General features: G+C 42.0%; 1 long non-coding RNA gene across 3 annotated transcripts in view; it reads left to right on the forward strand.

Annotated features, from left to right (window-relative positions):
* LOC106149394 overlaps positions 1-24,432 on the forward strand; it is a 39,702-nt gene that overhangs the window by 2,862 nt on the left and 12,408 nt on the right. For 2 of the 3 annotated variants that reach the window (XR_001235549.1, XR_001235550.1), the window contains exons 2-5: positions 3,239-3,311; positions 3,513-3,598; positions 4,976-5,061; positions 6,161-7,635. This is a non-coding gene — a long non-coding RNA (uncharacterized LOC106149394). Of the gene's footprint in view, positions 1-3,238; positions 3,312-3,512; positions 3,599-4,975; positions 5,062-6,160; positions 7,636-19,356; positions 20,924-24,432 lie in introns of those variants that run through there. The other variant, XR_001235548.1, reaches the window with a different exon arrangement.

The raw sequence follows: 24,432 nt of genomic DNA on the forward strand, positions 1-24,432 counted from the left end.
GTATTTGGATTTTTCCTTTGCCTTCTTAAGTGTAAGAGTCTTTTACAGGGGTTTTAAGGGAAAGGATTGGGATCTGAGCATTTGGAAGATTTCATTGTAAAAGCAATAGGTAGGCATTTTTGGAGTTCTCAGGGCTCAAAATAGACTTATACTAGAGATGTGAGACAAATCAGCATTAAGAACGTGAGAATAGGGAAATTCTGGTAGTTCTTTTAGGACACTTAGATCCTAGATTCAGAAATCCAGCAGGGACTCTATGTTTGGTTATTCTGCATCCTTGAATGTGGTGTCTGCAACTTCCCTTATCCGCCTTTCTGACTCTCCCTGAGACCAAGAGGTAGTCTCATTTGTAACTATTCTATTCCCTTGTTTGTATCTGTTTTTTAAAAAATACAGATTATATAATTTAATTTAGGCAAATAGGGATTAGCAGAGCCAAAGTTGTTAGTGGTTAGCTCAGGTCCCACACTTAATGACTGTGCTGTTGTGGGATTTCTGGTGAGTTCTCCAAGACACAGCTGTGCCCAGCACCAAGGTCCACTACCTCAGAGCAGAACAGGGACTGGTACAGGCCTCCAAACCTGAGCTGCTGTTTTACCTGGCTTCTCAGCTTTTCTGTGGTTTGGGAGCAGGGACTCTATGAGGAGGCAGTGATGTCTCCTTTTGGGGAGGACCAGAGTGAAGCTGAGTTCAGAGCGGATGTTCCTGCAAGCCTGCACTCAGAGGAGGACACAGCCTTCCTGCGCCAGGCCTGGCCCAGAACCTTGCTGCCTGGTGTTTTTCTTTAGGGAAGTCTCTCAGCTCCTTAGTTAGAAAACCAAGAGTGAGTGAATCTTCCTCTTTCAAGATAGTCTTTCCTGTTAGCCAAAGGGCCAAAGCAAAGGGAAAGACTGTGGCAAAAAGGGCCCTGACATGCCACAATCATGTTCTGGCCTTGCTGTTTTTAGAAAAGGAACTCTTTCCCATGGTTAGGGGAGAAGTCAGACTTTCCTGTTCCTCTTGGGCCAGGCATGAAGCAACTTTCAGTCCTGATGTTGACACCAGGTCAAAGCCTCAGACAGTCTCCCTGGGCTAAGCTCCTTGGACTTCTGCACTCTGACCTTTCCAAAAGGAAAATGAGTATCCTAGTATAGCAGCAAGGCCTGTGCATGGCCTTGGTGGGAGGGCAGCAGTAGTAGGGAACAGAGGGAGGAACCAAGGCTCTGGGGCCACTGAGATGGGCTGGATCACCAGTTCCATGATGATTGGCTGGGAGAAGTTAGACAAATTAGCTAACCTTTCTGAATATCAGCCTGACTATTAGGAAAGTGGGAGAATAGTACTGTATACACAAGGAATAGGAAAAAAAAAAGGGAGAAAATTTATGTGGAGAGCTCTGTGGAGGGCTTGGTATATAGTAGATAATCAGACATTATTATTATTTGTGGTCTTGGGGACTGAGCCAAGGGCCTGATGCATGCTGGGCAAGTGTTGTACCTCTGAGATACATCCTCCCTTCCTTTTTAAATTTTATTTTGAGACAGGTTCCTGCTAACTGTCCAGACTGGGCTTCAAATTGCACTCCTCATTCCTTGGCTTCTTGAATAGCCAGGTGTCACCACACCCACTCCTTAGACACAGACATTATCTACCTTCAAGTTTATGGAATGGTGTATCTGAATGCTTAGTCTGAGCAGTAGTGGTATGAATGGACAACACATGTGAGGCAGGGTTGTGCACTTACAAAGGGGACTGTGGACTCAAGGAGAACTGAGTTTAAATGTTTAACTCTGTTAATTATTTTTATACAGAGTGCATTTGGAAAAGTTAATTCTCTTCTTTGAGATAATTTTCTCATCTTCTACTTTCCTTCCTTGCATGGTTCTTATTGGGGGTGGTGGTGGCAGGAGGATTGGGTGAAATAATGCACATCCTAGGCATAAGGCATATGTGCAATATATGTTTCCATTAGTAGTAAGGAATCAAGTCTACTCAGTGATAGTCTGAACTTGCAGATAAGACCAGCAGGAAATATGTGAAGGTGATACAGTCCTTTGACTTTGTAGTGTATAAAGAGAATCAAAAGGACACAGTAAGGGCAAAATGGCTTTCTTAGTTGGATCATTCATTTTTTTCATTTTCCCAAGGACTGACTTATTTTAGGCCTTTGTAACATATTTGTCACATTCAAGAAAGCTTTGTTAATGCCTTGCCAACATAGTTTTATGTGGTCAGGACTAGTTTCCTAGGCAGGGCCACATGCAGAGGCCCAAGGCCATCTTGAAATTCTTTGTTTTTCAAGTACAGTGTAAAGTTTATGTTACAAAGTTTCAAATATTCCATCATAATCAAAGGAAAGGACATTTTTTTCTAAATTTCAGTTCTGGAATTTCCACTTGCTTAAAAAATTACACTGATAAAAGTACAGTGATAAAAATTACACTGGTAAAATTCCCAAGAATTTTGAAAGAAAAAAAACCCTACTTTCTCCGTCTTTTCTTCCTTTTAAAAGTATTTATTCCTGAGTTCAATTCCTGCTACCAAAACAATTTTTTAAATTATAGTTATTTAAAACTTTTTAACCCCAACTCTTCAATACCTGAGTTATCCCCTGTTATATGCTTTTTTCACTCTCTTGGTTTTTGGTTTTAACCAGCTTGTCCTTTGGCATGACTTGTTACTTTTGCTTAAACAGAGAACTTGGTGCTTCACAACTTGTAGAAGCTTTAGATGACGGTACCTTTTCCCATCTAGAACTCAAGCCCTCTTCCCAGCTAGAACTCAAGCTCTCTTCCTTGGACACACAGGACGGAAGCTGCACATCTCAATCTGACCTCCCCTGGCTCACGTAGTTCTGGGCCTTGTCTCTTCAGCACACTCCACACAGAGCCAGTTGTGGCCCTCCACCCCCATCAGCACGTCTTCACCTCTAATCTTTGTTTCCTTGGCACCATGAACCTGCCCCCAAGCTGCTCTGCTTTATGGAGATTTTCAGTACAGCCTTTTAGCCTCCTGCTTTTGCACACTCAACGCACGCCATAGGCAAATGCGGCCTTGTGTTTGAAGTCCCTCAAGTCTCCAGTGTCCCTTTAGCCTAGGAAGACCTTCAGAAACTCTTAATAAAATTTTAAAACAAGGGGCCTTCATTTTCACTTTGTGCTAGGCCTCATAAGTTATGTAAAAGGTCTTGTGTACAGGCAAATAAAATGTTTGTTGAAAGTTAAAGGGGCCTTCATTGCCTCTTTCTGTAACCTGTCAGGTGCTTCCTGACCTGCCTCGCCTTCCTTTGCTGATCTCTGAACTCCATCTGCTCAAGCCAGTCTCTTAAACAGGTGAGCCCTGTCCCCACTGCCCACCCCATCCACTGGTTGGCTTTGCCACCATTCTGCCTGCATTCCACCGTAAAGCCCCACCTAACTACTCACTACCCCAGCTACACTTTGCCTTTTTAGCCTCCTTTAAGCTCTTCACAGTTCCATGTTTTCTGAAAGGAACTTGTTTGCTTATTTGTTTATTTTCCCTTTGGCACACAGTAGAAAGGCTGAAGAATAAATGGAGTTGTAGTGCTGGGATTTTCATCTTACAATGCTGATTTCTCAGGACGCTCTCTAATGGGAAGGTGAGCTCAGTGTTAATATCATGAACTGTAGAGGGGGATAAGAATGGCTGTGAGGTTCACAGCCCTGTAGTTGGCCAAGGTGGCCACCATTCCCATAGTGTCCTAGCAATAGAGGCTGTGGAGGGAGTTGGGGTAGGGGTAGCCTCCTCAGCCCAGTCTCGCGGGTCAAGTCCTTGCAGCAGGAATCCACTGTGTGGCTGGGGATGTAGAAAGGTCTGATTGCTGGTATGAATGAAGAGACAGGAAACAAGAGATCCATAGCAATAGAAACATTGTATTGGAGACCACTTAACACAATGTCCCATTTTACAGAAAAGAATATTGAGGCTGAGAACAAAAACATATTCCATAAAAGTAATAGTAAAAATCCAAATTAAGTACCTATGGGGGACCCCATCCACATACACAACAAGAGGCAGTGTGGTGCAAAAACCTCAGTATAAGTAAGGTATTACATGAATTTGTATTGATAAAGTGCTTGGAGAGTTCTGTCACAAAGAAATTGCTGTATAAATATTCACACGTTAAAGACAAATCTTTTGAGTTCGTTGGTTGTTTCACGAAATTTGGAAGCCCCTCACTTGTATCGTTTCATTTACCTCTCCCAGCCACCTGGTATGGTAAAGCTATTGTGATTTTTCTCCATTTTACAATCAAGGAAACGAGGGCTCAAGCTAGAGAGTGGCAGAGCTGGGTGTGGCTCCAGTCTGGCTGACTTTGGGGCTGGGTTCCTGGCCACTATCCTGGGTGGCTTGAGGGGCAGAGCTGTCCTGGCACCTATGTGCTCTTTCCAGTGCCAGGCCTGTGACTGGCCTGAATGGGAAATGCTGCTGATTCACATTTGCTGTGCTGGGAAGCTGCCTTACTCATTGGCTCGTTCATGCCACAAGCATACTCTGTATCTCCCCAGGCAGGCACTACCGAAAGACAGGTAAAGCTAGGCATTCCTGTGGGTTAGAGCAGCAGGCTCCCAGGGTGGAGGGGGCTGACAGAAGGTAGGATGCATACTGCAGAGCCCACGATCCTGGGCTTGCTCTTCGTCCAGGTCCTTGCACCCCCTTGCTGCAGGATGCAGCTTTCCTGGGGGTCACGAGTGGCTGGGATCCTGGATATACCAGAGGAGACCAGGCAAACCTTTGAATCCAGGTCACTGTCCAATGCCCCCACTCAAGGCCTGTGCATGGAAGTTTGTGAGAGAGATCACTTGTTTTTGGCTCTAGATGTGTCTGACAGTCCCACCCAGTGAGTCCACTAAGTTGTGCAGAGAGAGGATAAAGCCCTGGCAGAGGCCATTCCTGGGAGCTCAAGAGCCTTCAAGAATGACTGCAGATTCACCATCCCTACAACTTTCTAACCTCTCCTACTTGGAATTTCCAGGCTGTCCTGCTTCTTTGAGACCTGTCCTCACACCCTGTCACCAGCACCCCAACAAGCCTTTTGGAATTTAAGGTGGATTATTCAAGGTGAGTGTTCCCTTTTCAATTCTCAGCAGAGATGCCCAACCCTATGACGTCCACTGATCTCATTTACCCATTCATTCATGCATTCATGCATCAATGCATTCATTCAACAAATATTCATTGGGTTCCTATTGCAGGCTAAACTTTGTACTGGGCTCTAAGGATACACCTGAAAATAAATTAGTCACAGCTTCCAACATCGTGGAACCCACATTAAAAAGTGTTAGCAACAATAAAGCAAGGAGAAAAATAATTACACATTTTACAAGGTGCACGGAGGGACAGAACATGGTGATATGAACTGGGGCTAAATCATGTCAACTTCAGAAAGACAACCGTTAAATATTCAGGGGCTTTATGAGCCAGCTGGCATACATAGGGATTTTAAATAACTAAATTATATAAATTTATAATTAAGTAAATTATATTAAAATCAAAGGGAAAACATTACTTCCTAATTATTTGACCACTATTTATGCCCTTATGTTTATTTGCTCTGATTCTCTCTATATTCTGGAAATGACACAGTAATGAGTTACTGTTCTTCTCTCTCCAGCTCTGCATTCAGTGACTTACAATTACTAGTTTGGAATTGACTGAGATGGAATTTTTTTTTTTCCTGTACCTGGAATCAAACTCATGACTTTGCTCTTGCCAGGCAGGCGCTGTGCTGCTGAGCTAAATCCCCAGCCCCAAAATGGAAATATTTATACCATGAGAACTGACAAATGCAGCAAATTAAGGCTTTCTTTTTTTCTTTAAGGACTAATTGTTAACATTTATAAGCACTGTACTGTGATATGAGAGAACAGAGGGAATTTGACTTTCAGTAGATCCGTCAAGGGAGAACTCTCTAAGGAGAGATATTTTTGCCTAGAGTGAAGAGGAGAATGAGTGGACTTGTAACTAGAGGCATGAAGTCTCAAGCATAGGGATAAATAAGGGCAAATGCTTCCACTTCTGGGAAGGGAAAGAAAACCAACATGGTTGCTTATGAGTACATGGAGCTATGACCATGATGAGTAATGGAAAGAGGAGAGAGAGGTGAGGTTGGAAAAGCTGGCAGGGGCCAGACTACTCAACGCCATTTTACACTTTACAGAAGAGCAGCAGGAAGCCATAAGAGGGAGGAGGAGGTGATTCAGGTGCCCACTCCTGGTTCTACCTGCAGCAGTGGTACCCAGCTGTTGGAGGAGCACACAGCTTGACTGCACCTTCATGAACTTCACATCTCTGCACATTCTGCTTCATGGCTTCTCCAGAACCTCGGGGGACGAGGAGTGTCAGGAAGTTAACTCTTCTAGGGGAAACCTTGAATCTTGAGACCATGGAACCTCGTGGATAGAAGCCCAAGCCTCCTGCTTTTCAGATAGAAAATTCTGCTATCTCTCTTTATAACTCCTAGAGAGAGGCCCTGGTATACTCAAGCCCACTCTACCTGTTGTACTGACCTTGATATATTTGTCTTTTCTCCTTTCCCTATCTTTTTCATCATCTTTCCTCCTTTCTGCTTCCTGGGATCACTTCCCATGTTAGCTACCTGTGCCAAAGTCCTTGTCTCAGGTCATGCTTTCAAGGGAATTCAAACTAAGACTGGGTCACTTGAGGGTGATGTGAATGCATTGAGTGTGGAACTGGCAGATGAGGGATGATGTGGCAGGGCCATTTCTGCTCACTTAGATTCTTCTACCCATGGCTGGGTCATCTGTACTGGTTTCATGATTTCCCTTACCCTGGGTCTTGGAATCAGTACTGACTATGGATAGCTTAGTTTTTGTTTCAAGCCATGAGTATATCAGCCAGGAGGTACATAAAACCCAGCACTACAGCGTGGGGACTATTCCAGAGACCTCACTGCATTTTGTCATGATACTCAGTTTTCACTCCTGCTGCATAGCTTGGGTCTGGCTCCTGATGCTGATCATCCTAGGCTAGCCCCACCTTGTCTGGCTCTTGTCTCCTCCTGGGGGTATACTCATCCTGTCTTCCACCAGATTCTGTCACATGTGCCACCTGGATCTGATGGTTTGGGGATCTATCTGGAGCTCTGAGAACCCCATGTAGTGGCATAGAAAATCACCACCACTGGCCATATGCTTGAGGAAGATATAATCACACAGATGTACACTCTATCAGTAACTCTCTGTAGGTACCTGTGTAGGCTCTGACATGGGAAGCTGACCCTATCTACCCAACCTTGGGGCAAATAGGATACCCAGCATTGCTGCTTCCTCAGTTTCCCCAGTTCAGCATGAGCTATCTATACCCCACTTTCAGCAGACTAAGCTAGCATGGGGAGAAAGTCTGAGGCTGAGCCTCCATGGATGGCAGGTAGCTGTAGGAGCTTCATGTGTCTCAGAGCACGTGTTCCCTTCCTAATTTTCCTCCATTTTGTACCCCCTGGCATAGGCTGTCCTTCAGGACACAAGCTGGTGAATTGGTGGACCCCACTCCTGCCTTGGAAATATGCTCATTTGCTCCTTCCCTCAGGGACCTGGCTTCCTTCCCTACCAGCAGCCCCTCCTGCTGTTCCCTTGTGAGGCTCTCCAGAACAATCTGACTCATCCTCTGACTCAGGTAGTCTATTTTTGTTCCCACAACCTGCTTCCTGATCGGCTGGAGATCACAGCTGTCACCTCTGTACATGTGTGCCTGTGTGTGTGCAAGTATAAGTGCCTATGAGTGCATTTTGTGTGTGTGTGTGTGTGTGTACCTGTAAAATATGTATGGCTGGTACATACATATGTATATGCACTCATGTGCTTGTGTGTATACACGTATCACCTGTATAGGTACACCTCCTCCACAGAAGGGCAGTTCTTCTATCCCATCCCTACCTGTATGTACATTCTCCAACCCATCAGGAGCATACATGCATCCTTAAAAAGCCCTTGGAAGAGTGGAAGGGTGGTCAGTGGGGATTCACACGGGAATCTGCAAGTTAATCATTCCAAGATCATCATTGAAGGTGATTTGGATAAAGAAAGACCAACTTGATGATCCCATCTCCTCAACCCTGAATCTGGAATCTCTACACTGTAGAACTGGTAGGAACCTAAGGGTTGAAGCCAACATCTCGTTTGATACCTTGGGCCTAAAAGACCCACATTGGTAAGAATCATGCTCAAAATTAATCAGCAAGCAAGTAACCAAGCTGGATTTGAGTAGTCATTGATTCATGCTGTCAGCCCAAGCCAGACTGCTCCATGCTCTTTCGTCTTGCCCCATCTCAGGCAAGACTCTCACTTCTCTGCCAGACCTGTGCTGTTCAGTGTGGTGGTCACTGGCCCCACGAAGCTATCAAATGCTTCAAACACGGCCAGTACAAATTGAGCTGTATTCTAAGTGTGAAATATGTACCAGATTTCAAAGATTTCATATAAAAACTGGAAAATATTTTAATATTTTTTCTATTGATTACATATTTAAATAATATTTTAGATAGATGACATTACATAAAATATATCCCTAAAATTAATTTCATCAGTTTCTTTTCCTATTTAAAATGTGGCTGTGTTTTTTGAGTTTGTGTGCCTGAGTGTGTATGTGTGCCAGGGATCAATCCCAGAGCCTCATGCAGGTCCTCTTTTCACTGAGCTGTACTCACAACCACCTCTCTCCTGTTTTATATATAAAGTTTTACTGAAACACAACAGAGTCATTTACATGGAGGGCATAAGAGATTTTGCTTTGCAGTGGCAGTGTTGTCCTGGAGACTCCATGATGTGCAAAGACTGAAATAGTTACTTTCAGGTACTTTACAGAAAAAGTTTGGTCACCCTTGCACTAGATCACTGATTTCATTAAAAACAGGGGTTACTGGGTTCACCTAGAATAAAAGCTTAAGAAATATCAGTTGAATGAAGGAATGACTTGACAAAATTTTGGAAGGCAAATGTGTTAGATTTCCAGGCAAAAAAATTAGACTGTGTCAAAGTGTGGGCCTAGAGACAACATATAGTATTTCAAATACTTAAATCAGCTGCCTGTTTGTGGCCTGGCCTCCTGTTTCCCTTTCCCAGGCAAAATTTCTTCTACCACCACAAACTGCAACAAGTTGTTGGCCATCTCCCAGAACTTTAATGTCCGTTGGTGGAAGGTAGCACTCCTTAGCATGGCCTTCTGGGTCTTCCTGCACCATCTCACCCAGCCCTTTGGTCTGGTTGTCTGCCATCTCTTTGTCCCCTGGTGCTCTAGGACCGCTCCCACAATGCTCCACCCATTCTGGTCTTCCTGGCTTTCTGCATACTCTTTCTCTGCAAGTCAAACATCCACCCTTTCAGGCTCAGCTCCAATATTTCTTCCTTGAGACTCATGTGGCGTTTTGCCAATTTCAGAGTTTCTTTTGAATAATTGTTACCGTAAGATAATGACAGGTGAGAATTGGTTCCCACAGCACGTTTTATCTTTCCTCACTGTCATATTAATAAATTAAAGCAGAAAATCTCACTTTTTACTTGAATTTTTAATTTTTATTAGTACATGTTTGCAGTACATAATGATTACATTCATCATGGGGATTTGGTACATGTACATAGCATGCCTCAATTCTTTTTTATGTCACCCTGCTCTTCCTTGCCTATGCCACACACCACCCTAAATTCTGTGCATGTGTTGTCTTTTAAAATTCTTACAACTTTATGAAATGGGTACTATCTATACTCATTTTATAGATGAAAAAATTGAGATTCAAAGATGTGGTGTAGAAATTGTGAGTGGTCCTGAAATTCAAATTTGGGGTGGGTGGACTGAGAGTCCAAGCTCTTGATCTCAGCTCTGTTCTTCTTCTTGAGATGATATCCTGTTCACTGCGTCTGGGTCCATTGGATCCTTCCTTTCTGGTCTCTGTTCCAGGTCTTAGAATACATCCAACTGGGTGCAGCCCAGTGTGTACTCTGAGACCTGTGTTAACTGTTCTTCATCTCTGGGTCTTCATGTTGATTCCCCCTGGGAAGTTCTCCATGATTGCACAGATAGGGATAAATTCAGGATATATGTTTACAAAGCACCCAGGTCTTCTTCCATAACCTTGTGTTTTGGAGGAGGGGGTCTCACTATATAGCCCAGCTTGGCCTGGAACTTGCTACCCTTCTACCTCATACTCCTGAGTACTGGGATTACAGGCATGAACCTTCACACCCGGCTTCCTATCATAACTCTTCTCACATTTTCTAAATGATTCATTTATCATTTGCTGCCCCCCTGGACTGTAGCACCATGAAGGAAGAATTTTATTACAGTGTTTCAGCAATACCTTAGCGTCTGGTGTGTACAGAGGCACAGTGAATACCCAAACAGATGAATGACGCTCTGTTTTATCTCTTCACCTGGATCTCAGCCTTGCCAGTCTCCAAATCCATAGTGAAATAGAACAGCATGAGTTTCTGTTCCCATGCCCTCCCCTCCAGGAGTGACTGAGAGTTGAAGACACTGGTATACATTAAAAGGAGATGAGCGATTTCTGATTGCAAGGTCAGTTATGTCTAGGTTAGAGCCAAAGCTTGCGACAGACAACACTTTCCTCAATTCGGCCCAGGAAACTTGCCCCAACCACCCCTCCATGCCCTGTCGAGGGGCATGGCCTGTGGCTGACAACATAGCAGAAAGAGGTGGGGTGGGTAGGTCCCCAGTCTGGGGATGAGCAGAGAGGCCTATGGCCTGAGAAATGAGTCAGACAGACTCTCCACCCTGACTCCACCCCAGGAAGTGAGGGAAGTGAGCTGATCAGTCACATACACGACAGCTCCTTGGAGGAGTTTGATCCCAATTACAGCCCAAGGGCTCCCTATTCTCTGTCTCCTCCCACCTCAGTGGGTGTGGCTTAACAATTTTGGTTTTCACCTGATTCAGGGAAGGCACTAGCAGATGTGGCCTGTCGTAGTCAGAACTTTTATATCTGCCCTGCCTGTCCCCGAAACACCTCAATGCTTGGTTGGTGGTGGGAGGCACAGTTGACATTCTAGGTAGGACCCCTAAAAAGCAGGCCTCATGGGCATGCTTAGGTCTAGTGTGAACACTCGTTTTGGTTTGCCTGGGCCTGTTTGGTTCTAAAAACTGAAAGTCTGGCTTCTCAGAAACTCCTTCAAACAGTCCCCAGCAAGCCAGAATAGCTGGCTACTGCTCCTAAGTGCCTAGCCCTTGAGAGATCAGTTTCAGCATCAGATACTACTGGCTGCTGGGAAACTCTTCATCATTTTTAGTACAAGGATGCTGGTCACTTTTGAGGCTTGTGGTGGGCTGGGGCTCCTGACATGCAGCAACCAGCTCAGATCTGTTAATCTGGTCAGACCACAAAGTCTTTAAAACTGATCTTGTAGATCCTGTGAAGTTCCTGTAAGTGGAGGGACTTCAGGATCTGATGTACTGGGCTACTATAGTGACCACACTGAGCAGGCCTGAATTTTGGGAGACATGTCCATATAGAATGGAATAAGCTAGCTCAGAAAATACAATAAAAATATAATGCAAGGCATTTATATTATTTAAAATTTTATAGTAGTTAGATTAGAAAAGAAACAGGAGCCATTAATTTTAAAATATATTCTATTTAACCTGATTATCTAAAATACTACCATTTAAGTACATAATAAATATAAAATTAATTAATATAAAATTATCAATGAGATCTCATACTTTCCTTTCTTCATTCTCAGTGTAACTTCTGTATGCATTTCATACTGTCAGCATATCTCAGTTCCAACCAGCCACACATCAAGTGGTCCATGGCCATATGTGGCTTATAGCTCCATATTGGATAGTACAGAACTTGGCCCTTTGACAGGAGAGAAAAGAGGTCTTTATCGAGACAGGTCTTGTAGGGTCCATTTTATTAGGGGGGCATTTTGGGTCTTTACTGATCAAGATATATCTGTATTTGAAAGTCATGGCTTGCTCTAGTACTATACTAAAATTTTTAGAGGAGGATTGGAATTGAATGCAATTTGGGGAAAAAGTGGCTTTGTCATGTTCATTTCTGTAGAGCAGCCTACACTAGGAGGAATGTCCATGAGTGTGCTAGTGGAGGAGCTCTTTTATTATTCTCAGTCTCTGCCAGCATTAATCCCAATGAAGCACATCTCAAATAGGCCCTAATCAAAGAGACTCCCACTAGAGCCTGTGACTATCCTTCCCACTGTCTTTTGACCCTGGGGAAGCAGTCTGTGGACTGCATTCTAGGCCTGGCCCCATCTGATACTCTGGTAAGCCCCAGTGCTTCTTAGGAATTGGTTTTGCAAATGGACACCCACAAATCTACAAATGGCATACTTCAGAGGCTCCCAGAAGTATTTCTTCATGGTATAGATTAAGCACTTCTATAAAAATTTAAGTCTCCTGAGCTGTGTTTCCAGAACATTTAGAGTAAAAAGATAGAAAAGATAAGTCTAAATGTTGAAGAGGGTAGGGACCACGCAGAACTTGTGGTGGGGATATAAAGGACATAGCCACTATGAAAAAGATATTGGTGGTTCCTTAAAGAGTTAAATAAACATCTAATCTGTGACCTAGTGATTCTGTTTCTTGGTATTTATCTAGGAGAAATGAAAACATATATTTATAAAAATCTTTTATAAAAATAATTTCAGCTTTAATCACAATGAACTTACCCTGGAAACTGTTCAAATATTCATTAACAGGAGAATGGGTAAAAAGTGATGGTCTATTTATACAATAGAATATAACTCTGTAATAAAAATAAACAGATTAGTGATACACATAATATGAGCAAATGTAAAAAAAAAATCATGCTGAGCAAAAGAAACCAGACACAAAAGTTTCCACCTCTGATTCCACATTTGTGAACTTCTGGAACAGGTAAAACTGCTCTGTAATAAATCAGGGCAGGGGCTACTCCTTTTGGGGGTGTTATTGGGAAGGGGCATGAGCGAACAACTCCTCTTCTTATAAATCTGTGCATTTCATTGTATGTAAATTGTACAAAAAATGGGAAAGAAGCCAGTTGAGGAAGTGAATTGTTCTCAAGGCACTTAAAAATCTGGTAAGCATCTAGTCATTTTTGATGATGTTAGGCTCTCTGAGCATGAGCCAGCTTTCTTCTCTCAAAGGTAATGTATGTAAAGTCACGTACAAGATTAGGAAAACTGGGAGATTCCTAAGGGTGGGGACAGGGTCTTATTCATCATGAAGCTACCAGAGCTCAATGTGGAGATGAGTCCTTAGCAGGTGGAAAAAGTCATCTCTTCATTGTATAAGTGAATAAACAAATGACTGTTGATAAAATGATTCATGGATGGTCTTAATCCATGATCTTAGTACTGGAAGAGAAAGCAGATCAATTGCATTTTCACTTTAGGGGACATTAGGAAGTCAGTCTTTTTTCCTTTCCCTCTATCCTTTCTCTCATCTTCCCTCCCTGTTCCTTTTTCTCTCCTTTTCTTTTCCCCCTCCCTTTTCTTTCCTCCCCTTTTTGCCCCCTCCCTCCCTCCATCTATTTCTTTCTTTCTTCCCCAGCCTCATCTCACAGGAATAGCTATTAACTTAAGGCCTTTTGATTATGAGTTCTTGCAGCACAAAGTTTATGGATTTATGAGTGTTTCAGGTATCTATGAAAAGAGCTCAGGTCTGAAGAAGTTAAGAAAACTGCAAAGAATAAGGATAAATTTTGATTAAATTGATTTAAAATATCATATTTTGTCAGCAAACTCAATTCAATTCAACCCCCGTAGTTACACAGGAATTATATTCACTGTAAAGATTGTTATGGCTTAGATCTAAAATGTCTCTCCCCCACAGTCTCATATATTCAGAGCTAATTGGAAGAGATAAGCCACTGGGGATGTGACCTGGAAGGGTGTTTTCTTCTCCCCATTCTCTGTGTGCTTCATGGTTTCCATGGGGCAAGCAACTTTCCTCTGTCATGCAGTTTCACCATGCCATTTCTTCCTTGGAGCCAGCAGGACATGGACTGAACCCACTAAAACTATGAAGCAAAATATATCACTTCTCTTTTCTGTTTTGTCAGATATTTTGTCTCAGTGGCAGTAAAGATGATTAATACCAAAAATTGGTACCAAGAGTGGGGTCATTAGGGTGATTGTGCCTGACTGTGTAGTTCAGAAGTCTTTGGAACTAATTTGTAAGAGGTGTTTAAAAAAGTTTGTAGTTGCAGGTTAGAGGAACCATAGAATGTTGTGAGTAGCTTCCTGTGCCATAGTGCTCAGGGCTCAGAGGACCCAGAACGCTGATAGGAAAGCAGACAATAAAGGCCGTGTTCAGGTTTCAGTTGGCAACAAGGACTCCATTAGCAGTTAGTTGGAGTACAGTCCATGTGTGTTATGCTCTGGCAGAAAGTTTGTCTACATTTTGCCTATCCTGAGTCTTTGTGGGAGACTGCGATTAAGTGTAGCAGACTAAATAATTTGGTGGGGGAAATTTCAAAGTAACCCAATGTTCAGGCTTTGGAAGGAATACTGCTGGGCTGCATTCAGCAATATTTACAGTGAGAATCAGGGCTAAAAAGCATTGAGGTGAAACTTGGCTAGAGAAGAAGGGATTGTAAAATTGGGACAAAGAAGAATGTGTTTACTGAAGAGATTAGAATTAAAAAGAAGCCAAGTATTTTGCATCAGGATGATAAGAAAATGGCTTGAAGACATCTCAGAAATGGATCAGACTCCACCTAAAAGCTATTGCAGTTTCAGGGGTGGAAAAAGATAAACTTTGAAAAAGTTTGCTCTGAGAAGAGAGGTTCAGGGCACTCTTGCTCCTTCAAGGATGTATAGGCTCAGAGAAGTATTTCCACAAGTTCACCTATTCAGGCACTCAGAGGTCACTGCAGCCATGGTCCAAAAGGGTCTTCCTCCTACTCAAGCTGGTGTCATACCTTGACGTCATCCATATGGTGCTGGTTTTTCAGGCATGTAAGAGTTATGGGATCATAAGGATTTTAACCTAGATTTCAGAAGATTTGGTAGGGAAGGGAAAAATGTTTTGCAGAATCACAGTCCTTGTCAAGAGCCCCTGAGAGGGCATTATGTGAAGTTGTGAGAGTGAAGCTGAAGGTTTCAGATGGAAATGCTAGGACTGTGGAATGCATGTTGAATAAAACTGTAGGCAGCTATCAGAGCCTACCAAGAGAGAGGCCATGTGGGCTGCAACTAGCAAGGCCATAGGGCCAGGGATGTCCAAGCTCTTTAGAGCTCACATCTCACCACAACCTGTCTGGGGTGCTGGACATGGATATGTAAAATTTGATGTGTGCCTTGCTTTCATCCAACTTCTGTTTTTTGTTTTTATTTTAAAGAGAAAAGAACAAAAATAAATTTACAAATACAAAGACATAAAACAATAGAAAACCACTAAAAATGATTCAGAATTTCAAAAAATGTGGTGGGAAATTAACAATGATTGTTGTATTACATCTTGTTGTATTCAGTTTGGTTACTCAGATAACCAGATATAGGCATGTAAGATTGATCAAACAATTAAACATTAACTGTTCCTTTCAATAATCCAATAGAAAGTAGTAGTACAATTATCTTAGCTATCTTGTATACATATATATACATAATGTTTCCTTTCCTTCTTTCTTTTCTTTTACTCTCATCCCAGTTGTTCTTTCCTTTTAAGCACTTTCTTTCCCTTTTACAATGTCTATTTACCTTTATGATTTTACCTACTCTTTCAGGTTCTTACATTAGGGAGACAATATGATGTTTACACATGTGAGTCTGATTTATTTCACTTATGAGTATGGTCTCCAGTTGCATCCATTTACCTATAAAATCCTTGAGTTTATTTATAGCTGAATAATACTCCATTATATAAAAATACCACATTTTTTATCCATTCCTCAGTTGATGGGCATTTGGGTTGTTTCCAAATAATTTAGCTATTACAAATTGCTATAAACATGAGTGCCCATGTGACCCTGTGGTATGATGTTTTCAGTTCTCCTGGAAAAGTACTCAAGAGGGAAATAGCTGGGTTGAACGTGACCTGTAATGCTAGTTTACTGAGGAATCTGAAGACTGATTTCCACAGTGGTTGCACCAGTCTGCACTCCTATCAACAGTGAAGAAGAGTTCCTTTTTCCACACAGCCCCTCCAGCATTTGTTATTGATCAATTTCTTAGTGATAGCCATTCTTTCTGGTGTGAGATGGGATCTCAGTGTTGTTTTAATTTGCATTTCTCGAATGACTAATGATGTTGAAATTTTTCCATGTACTTATTTGCCATTTGTATTTCTTTGTCTGAGAAGTGTGTATTCATCTCAGATGCCCATTTTTGGATTGAGTCTTTGAATTTGGGGGGCCTGATTTTTAAAAATTCTTTATATGTTCTAGATAGGAGTCCTTTGTCCAAGGGACAGTTAGCTAAAATTTTTCTCCCAATTTGTGGGTTTTCTTTTTACTCTGTTGGTAACTTCTTTTAATGAGCAAACACATTTCAATAAGATGAGATCCCACTTGTTGATTCTTTGAAGTATTTCCTGTACAGTTTGGATTTTGTTCATGAACTCTGCCTACCCCTATGTCTTCTAGATTTCTACCTATTTTCTCTTCCAGTAGATTTAGTGTTTCTGTTTTAATGTTTAGATCTTTGATTCATTTTGACTTTAGTTTACAGCATGGTGATAGACGTGATTCTAGTTTTAGTCTATGGCATGTGGAGAACCAGTTTTTCCAGCACAATTTCTTGAAGAGGCTATCTTTCTTCCAGTGAACATGTCTGATATTATGGGGTGGAACACTCTGCAAAAGTCTACTGAGTCCATTTGTTCACAAGTTTAGTTAACTTCTGTTATTTCTTTGCTGATTTTTTTTGTCTAGATCTATCTTCTTGTGTCAATGGGGTTACAAATATGTTAATAGTCATTTGGTTTTTCATATCTATTAAGATTTGTCTTATACAGTGGGGTGCTCCTATATTTGGTGCATACATATTTATGATTGTTATCTCTTCCTTTTGAAGTTTACCCCTAACAAGTATTGACCTTCTTTATCTCTTTTGATCCTTCTTGGTTTGAAGGTCACATTGTCTGCAAACAGAATAGCTACCCCCGCTTTTTTTTGTTTTTCTTCGGAGGGTTAGTTTTAATGATTTAAAAATGAGTCCGTACAAAACCAGCACCACACTGGCACCTCCAGTGCCCACGTTCCAAGGTCTCTTCCAGCACTATCTCTTTGGCTAGCTGTACCTGAAGCCTCTGTCTGACTTTCCCATTGGGAAGGACATGCTTTTGTTCCCAATGATTGTTTCACTTTTTTGGCTGTAATGCATTTCTTGCCAGCCATGGCCTGCTTGTTCAGGTCAAACTGGGAGGAAGGTTTGGATTTACCATCTCCAGTGAAAGCCTTCAAGTCTGACTAGCTATAGTCACAGGAGTGAACTGTTTCTCAGATGGAGCTGGGTCTTTTGGCTTCTTGGAAGTCTTGAATCGTTTCTTCTCCTGTTTCTGTTCTGTGGTCCTTGGGTCACTTGTCATTCGCTCTCTCTTCTTGGCAGCGTTTCCTAGCACAGCCAGATGTCATACAGAGATGGCCTGCTCTGTGGTGGCTCTGTAGTCTTCCTTGGCCTGTTCCAAGGCTTCCGTTTGCTTGGCTGCCTTCTTGGAAGTTTCTTTAGCTTCTTTTTGTACTTGTACCTGGCTGGACAGCTTTCAACAGCTGTTGATTTCATAGATTTTCGAGGATAGGTCGAAATGCTGCCTGGGAGATGTGGGCCCGGTGTTCTAGCGAAGGCAGGAACATCCTGAATGGGTTTTCGAAGGACTCCATGATGTTCTGGGTCTTTTCCTGTGCGACTGTTAATGGAGTCTTTTTTCTGAGTTCCTGTCACATGGAGAATTGTTTTCCATCCTTTTACTTTCAGTCTATGAATTTCCTTTTGAGTTAAATATGTTTCTTGTATACAGCATATTGCTGGATTTTGTTTCTTGATCCCTTTCCTGTCTGCTTCTTTTGATTGGTGAATTGAGGTCATTTACATTAATGGTTATAACTGATATGAATTGGCTTATCTTTGTCATGTTATTTTCTTGCTATTGGTTCCCTACTTTTTCACTCTGTTTAATTGTTTGCTCTGTTTGGTGGTCCCTTCTTATTGTTGTTCCGGAAATTGTGGCCATTTTTATCTTTTCTAGAATATCTTTCAGTAATCTTTGTAAGATTGGTTTAATGCTCATGAATTTCTTCAGTTGTTCTTTATTGTGGGAACTATTTTATTTTCCCATTAATTTTGAAAAATAGGTACATCAATCTGGGTTGGAAGTTGTTTTCTTTCAGGACCTAAAATACTTCACTCCAAGCTCTTCTTGACTTGATGGTTTGTGTTGAGAAATCTGCCATGATCCTGATGGGCTTTCCTTATAGGTGATCTGTCTCTTTCCTCTAACAGCTTTTAATATTCTGTTCATTTGCTGAATTTCTGGGTCTTGATTATTATATGCTTGGGCAGAGATTTATTTGAGTTATGGCTAACTGGAGTTCTATATGCCTCACTTAAATGTATGTCAGATTCTTTTTCCTTGCTTGGGAAATTTTCTGCTATTACTTCTGCAAATAATCTTTTTATGTCATTTCTGTTGACTCCTGCTCTTTCATTGACACCTATTTGCCTTACATTATGTTTCTTTGCCTGATCTTGCAGCTGTTGAATTGTTGGTTCCTTGTTATTTTTAAGAGACCTTTTTTTTCATGATCATTAGCTGCAATGCTCTCTTCAAGGTCTGAAAGTCTATCTTCAGTTTCATTCAAGAAGTTTTGCCAGCTTTCAATGGAATTTTTAATTCCTTGGATATCACTTTGAATCTGTTTCATGCATTCTAATTCTTTCCTATACTGTTCAATCAAGTTTTCCATTTTTCTATGCTCTTCTATTTTTTAATCTATATATTCTTTAGATGTGCTGAGTAATTCTTGCATTATTGTTGTCATTTCTTTTTTTACTGGAGAGATTATTTCTGATCTGATTTCTTCTATGGTCTGATGGAGTTGTTTCCTTACTTCAGTTGCTATCATTTCAAAAATTTCAGGTGCATGATTTCTGAATTCTCCTATGTCATTGTCTCCTGGACTCGTGCTGGGTGGGGTGGAATTCTGAGATTGCATTTTGCTCCTTCTCTTGTCATTTTTGATACAGGAGGTGGAGCACCAAGCCTCACCCTTCCTGGGCAGCTCACTGAAAATCCCTGTGTTCCTTGGTGGTTAGACTCATTTTGGCTTTTCCATGGGGTCACAAATTTCTTTCTATCTCACTATTTTCCTTTTTGAAATGGAAATGTTGACCCTCTGGCATTGTACATTGAAGTATTTAGCTTTCTTTTTCATTTTTACAGGGTGTCACAGCTGAAAGATTGCCTTGAGTCCAAGAGGAGACTTTGGACATCAACTGTTTTCAGCAATGCTGGATCTGTTAAAACTCTGATAACTCTGAAGATGGACTAGCTGCATTTTCCATAATGAAATGAACATGAGCCTTTTGGGGGCCAGGGGCAGAAGGTTACACATTAGATCTAAAATGTCCAGCACAGTTTCATGTGTTCATAGATGGGGTCTGGCTGGAGGTGGGTCACTAGTAATGTGACCTGGAAGTATGTTTTCTTGTCCTTAGATCCTTTCTTCTCTCTATGCTTCCTGGATGTCATGGGGTGAGCAGGTTTCTTTTACTTACACTTTTATTGTGTGTTGTGATCTGGTTTAATGATGATGGAAGGGAGCTGCAAAAGTAGAAGGACTGTGGAACCTAAGTTCTTGAACTAACTGTACAGTGGACTTACATTTGATGTTGTAGGAACTCACTTGCAGTCATGTATAAGAAAGTTGTAGGATGCATGGGAAGTGCAGAAGAGTAGAAGAGTATCTACTTATGAGGACTGATCTTTCATTTTTCCTTTATGAAAAAAATCACTGTAAGTACATGCAGGTAAATATATACATTATAATAGTCCCCTTAAAGATGTCCATGACCTAATCCTGTGGACATGTTATCATACGTGACAAAATTCTTTTGCAGATGTGATTAAGATTACAGACCTTGAGATAGGAAGACTAGTCTGAAGTATCTGATCCAATCATCTTGGTCCTTAAAATTGGAGAACCTTTCCTAACTGGGGTCAGAATAAATGTGAGTAGGTGGAAATGGTAAGAGAGATACAATGTTGCTGGCTTTAAAGACAGAAGAATAGGTCATAAGTCAAGGAACATAGTGAACACAAGAATCTGGGAAGGCAAGAATATGGATTTTTTCCAAGAGCACTTGAAATAGAACATAGCCCTGCCAACACCTTAGTGAGACCCATTACACCAGTGTTGAACTTTTAATCTACAAGGTAGTAAATATGTGCTGTTTTGGTTCCTGAATTCAATTTGTTATGCCAGCAATAGTAAAGTAGCATAATATATATGGATCCACATAGCATTTATTAGATTTTTTTTATGTTGTGTCCTTTCTTTGTGTGACCTTGCAGAACTTACAAAGCTTAAGTGAAGTGGACACTATTATTACCTCCATTTAAGAGACTGAACCATAGAGAGAATAAGGGAAATGGTAAGACCACAGAGATTGTGAGTTTCAGAGACTTGAACCATTCTGTTTCTTAGAGTCACTCACATCTAGAGTAAAAACTTTTTGAAGTGTCTGTTACTGATCCAGCTACAACTAGGAAAGTCTACCTTTGCAGAACCCATGAAATAGAGGTGCCTATGACTCTGGGATGTGACAGCTCTTTAGGGCATCATGCTTTAATACTTGAAGAAGCATCTTTTTTTCTCATAAATTGTGTACACAACATATGCTTTACAACTCAAAGAAGCATTTCTCTTTACATAACCAATTACAGAACTAATTGCCAACTGTTTTTATCTGTTCATTAAGGTAGATATAATTAAAGCAACATTTTGTTAATAGTTTGAGTGTGTGCTTCAAAGTAATAATTACTACTTTTATTTCTTTGAGAGTCATTCTAATTTGTCTTGGCTACATCACAACCTACCTTGTGTTCTCCCTTGTTCTGTGTTCTGTATCAGAAGGTTGGGCCCCTTGGTCCTGCACAGCTGCCTTTCTGGCATCTTTAGGGAGGCTTTCTTGATTCCTCAGACTGGATGAATCCTCTGATGTTCATTCCCACAGTTTTTTCCCTTTACCTACCTTATTATATGCCTCAGCATATAAACTGTTGGCCTGCATTTGCCACTGTAGAGAGAGTCAGGCCTTCACATCTGTGCCATTTCCCACAGTGTCCTGAGTGCTTCCAGCCATACTTAGCTTACAGTAAAGATCAGTAAATACCAGCAGATTGGTTAATGATATGTATTGGTCTTTGTTTCTTACTGACCACTGCTGACACATCTACATTAGCTGGGTCACCACGTTTATCCCATCCTCCACTTTCTGATTCCTCTTCCTCTCATTTTGCAAATATAAGACATGTAGGCACACCTGGGCATGTGCATTCGTATTTGTGAGTGCATAGGCACACACAGGCAGGATGAGAAACATCTTTTCCTATGTCCTCTTTGCTTCCCTTGGCCCTGCTTAGCTAGTTTCTGTTTTAGAGAAAGGGGTTTCCATGCTGCTTATGAGGAGAGGTGCATTGCTTTCTGGGAGCAGCTACCTTCTCAGGGTGCCTGCAGTCTACTCAGATTGTCATTCTTCCTCTACTTCTGTTCTGACCAGCACCCTGCGGGAGGCCTGCTTCATCCTGAACCTCATAGCCTGCAGATTATTCTGAGAGTTCCAGGCCATGTCTCCTTCTCTCCTCTTCTTCTTCTACAACATTCTTTGGTAATCTCAGGTTGGTAGGAGGTTCCTTTCCTCCAGGCTCAGGACTGCTGACCACATAGCACACAGCTATTGGCATGAAGCCAGGGCACATTCATAAACAGGCCTGATCCCTGGACTGTAACATTCTGGAGCAACCCTAGGTGGAGGGTGTCATTGGGGGTGTCATTGCACAACAAACGGTGAAATCTGTGCTGTGGAGTATAAGACCTTTGACCTTGGAATCTGGGATTTTTGAATCAGATTTAGCCAGTGGGTGTTCTCTCATGTCTCTGTTCCCACCTTGCTTCTGCTCCTCCTCCACCCCATCCTGACCATGAACTATATCACCTTCTGCCCTGAACCCTGCCCCTTCTCAGTGTCCATAGTCAGTTCCACCTACTGCCTGAACCAATGAGAGACCAGAAGAGGACAGTGTTACAGGAGGGTTGGGGGTGGATAAGTCTTCATATCTAAAGGCAAAATTAGAGCAATCCATAGTCTCGGGTAGCAGCTTTCAGAGTTTCATGGGGGAATGCTCATTTTGCTGTCACCCCAGAGTACTGGGTTATCTGGTGGGTGTCAAGGTGTTCATGCCAGCTGACTATCGAGCCTGCCTCCTTGCTGTCTACTGTATTCCTCCCAGTACCTGTGATCATATCACATCTTCTCTTTAAAACTGTTCCTCCATTCTCACACCAAGGACAGAGAGGGTGTTGGTATGACCTTTGGAGTGCAGAGACCTGGTTCAATACCTGACTGTTTGACCTTGGACATGTGACTTGAGTCTTTCAGCTTCTGTTTCCTCATCCCTAAAATGGGCTTACTAATCCCTTTCTCTGAGGGTTGTAATAGAAATGAAATAAGGCAACACAATCATTTGCACACATTTTCTGAGCACCTATAACATGATAGGTACTGAAGTAGGTGCTGGGTGGTGACGAGTCTGACCAGAAGATGCCTACAATCTAAATTTGAGTTAGAAATTCACATGCATATACAGAGATACCACAAAAAAATAAACAGAGCCATGATTTCCCACTCAAATTGGATGGTCCAGAAAGCAATCAGGTGGAAAATAGTGATTGAAAGCACCAAGGAGGATTTCCTTCACTGGATGGCCAGGGAAAGGTTTTTAGATGGTATCAACTAGAACCAGGAGAATGAGCCTTCTAGACACAAGTTGGTGAGGCCCAGGCCTGCCCCCATTGCCTACTCTGAGCAAAAGGGAGATACTTCCTAGATGCCACTGATGCAAGATCACCAGCTTCTTGTAAGCCTCAGAATTTAACTACGCTTAGTCTGTGACTTGAATTGGGGCACAGAGTCCATTTTCCTGCAGCCTGTGAAGGTTGGCCCAGCTGGGGAAGAATGCAAAACATCTACCAGGTTCTCCCTCTCCAAGCATTTAAAAAGCAGTAATAAATAGATGAGAGCCTGGGAGGCGTGATTGATTTGTTTTATGAATCACAGAAGAGGCTGTAACTCATGGGAGATTAGGGCTGAAGTAAGTTGTACGACTCTTGCATTACACGCGGAGATTAATGACTTATCACATGAGGCCCCACTGTTAACCTGGCTCACCCAGAGGGAGTTTAATGGCAGGGCCATACAGGCTGACTTTTAATACTTGAATAAATGCTCCTGACTTGTGTGTGGCCCTGATTCTCAACAAATGAGCACCTGCTTTGTCAGAATTATGAGTGCTCAGAATTTGGGGAGCAGCTTCCTCTCTTGGGGAGAAGTTGTTAAGGATTGCCAAGGATCCATTGCCTTTCCATCCTGTTTTTATCCTCAAAGCAATGAGCAGACTTTCTCAGGAAGGCTGAAGGATGATGTCACCTCTATTACTACACTGAATAGCACTTGCTGAGAATTCCAGGGGCTATGCTGGGTGCTTTATAGATTCTCAGTGAAATCTCTGAATGACCATATAAAGTAGGTATTGTTGAATCTGTTTTACAGTTGAGAAATTGGCTGGAGGTTTCATGGATTTAGGGAAGGAACATGGTGTGGAATGACATAGACCTGGGTTAGAACTCTGGGTTCATGCTTCCTTATTTAGTATCCTTACACCATGGAGTTCCAATTACCTTTTTGTAAAATGGATATTGTAAATCCTTTGCAGAGGCGCTCTGAAGACTATATGATGACAATGCCTGGCATGCTGCAGGTGCTCATTTAGAAGTCAGCCTGGAGATTGCTTGGGATAGTTAAGAAGGCGAAGGAATAGGGAAAAAAACACCATGAGACAAACCTGGCATTCTGCAGGTGCTTCTGGAACCGTTCCTTGGAGTTTAATGGGGTTAACTGGGGATAAATTGATACAGGCTAGAGAATGGGGGTGGTGAAGTTGTATTCTAAAGTTGGTCATGACACAAAATCTTGAGCTAAGAGCACTGGGGGATGCATATTGCAGAATATAGCTGGGAGAATTCAGGAGATGCACTGGAAATTCCAGCTGTAGATGCTGCCTGTTTCCCCTGATGTCTGTCCTGAGCAGGGCAGCAGCTGTCAGAGGCCTCAGCTGAGACTGAACGGGGGCTGGAGTTACTTATGTTACTGTCGGTTTCAGCAGCCAGTGAGGCCATGGAAAGCCCTTAGCATTCCTTGCCTCAGCTCGTTTATCCATTTTCACATCTCAGCTTCTGCC

The sequence above is a fragment of the Chinchilla lanigera genome, unplaced genomic scaffold (genome assembly GCF_000276665.1).
Source record: "Chinchilla lanigera isolate Chin_1 unplaced genomic scaffold, ChiLan1.0 scaffold00044, whole genome shotgun sequence".
NCBI classification, from domain to species: Eukaryota; Metazoa; Chordata; class Mammalia; order Rodentia; family Chinchillidae; genus Chinchilla; species Chinchilla lanigera.